The sequence below is a fragment of the Pteropus alecto genome, unplaced genomic scaffold, assembly GCF_000325575.1.
Source record: "Pteropus alecto unplaced genomic scaffold, ASM32557v1 scaffold75, whole genome shotgun sequence".
Lineage (NCBI taxonomy): Eukaryota > Metazoa > Chordata > Mammalia > Chiroptera > Pteropodidae > Pteropus > Pteropus alecto.
The window spans coordinates 21,956,068-21,957,615 of record NW_006440638.1 but is presented as its reverse complement, the minus strand read 5'-3'; positions in this window follow the sequence as shown (position 1 = coordinate 21,957,615).

Below are 1,548 nucleotides of genomic sequence, written 5' to 3'. Positions count from 1 at the left end.
GTAGTTAAATGGGTCTATACATTTACCAAAACTCTGAATTGTACACTGAAGATCTGTGCATTTTACTATATGTAAACTTTTTATACTCAGTTTTTACTGAGACTATAAATTGATTATACAAATAGCACATTATAAGGAGAGTGCTATTAAACAAATGAACTCTGAAATGGACAGAAAATGTAAAAACACCTTAAATACATAAACTTCTCAAGCAGAATATGCTATATTTATACCTATAAATCAATGAGTATTCAATGTCCCTTAGATCATGGAATGAGCCTCATTATTACAATTTAGCTCTTTGTTAAACAACTATTCTATTGATATTAAAGTTATAATATTAATGAAAGCCTTGGTAGATCAAAAATATAATTCTGCAGTTATCGATTTTTTTGGCTCAGCTTTAAATTCATCCTTTACATCTATTCTGTAAAAATGGATCTGGGCCCTTTAAGTATTTTCACTTTGTAACTGACAGGAGGTTAAGCTTTCTCAATAGAGGGGGCTGGAGAGACATTGCAAGAGGAAAGAGTCCTCCTGTTCCTGAATCCAGTGTGTTTACTTGGCAGACTCCTCAGAGACCAGCTCCTCAGCAAATGAGGCTTCCTTGAGTTCTCAGCTTTTGCAGCATGGGCAGCCTCTCCAGTGGCCAGCCCCCAGTACGTAAGGCCTCCCTAGTACTCAACTCTTGTAGAGTGTATAGTGGCCAGCAGCACTGCCACCAGCAGTTTCCCCCAGCAATCCTCCTTCAGATAGTTTTGTAGTGGAGTGCCTCTGGTGAGACACTTCCTTGAACAGGTACTTCCAGTACTCTAGAAGATGGATTTCCAGCAAAATCCCCTGGCACAAGCCAGGGCCGGGCCCTCCAGTAAGGTCTGGATCTCAGTCCTGGGGAGCAGGGGTGGCTCTTCCTTTGGTGCTCTAACTAAACTGCTCCTTATATCTGTTATTCCTATATTTTCTAAGATTTCTCTTTATTTCTTACTAGCCAGTCTCTCATTACATTAGTCCCTGGTTATAGTTGATATTTCTTTATATTAAACTTTCCTTGTTTAAATTACGGTGTGCTTTCTTTCTCCTGATTGGATGCAGGCTGATGCGAACTCCCAGAAACAAAATAAAAACACCATTTCAACTTAAAGATATCCTATCAGGCACTTGATTAAAGCAGCAATTTCCATGACAAAAAATATTTACTCAAATGGAAATGAAAAACAGCCTTGAAAGAAAGAAATAATTTACACATTTGGGATTTAGATGGCTAAGAAAAATAAAAGCATATAGAGAGATTTTTTATTATGCTTGCTTTTTTACTGACATAAACAGTTCAAATAATGATAATCATATTTGTTTACTTTGTGATGAGCAAGATGTATATATTTATTATCTTAGCAGGGTCTCTGAAGTACCCTTAAAACTGTCTTAATTAAAGTTAAATTCAGGGGAGTAAGAGAGAACCAAATGAATTATAAGCTCTCTTTCTTTCCTTTTTTTTTTTTTAATTTAATTTTATTATTAGTTTCAAGAACACGGTACATTAGTTAGACA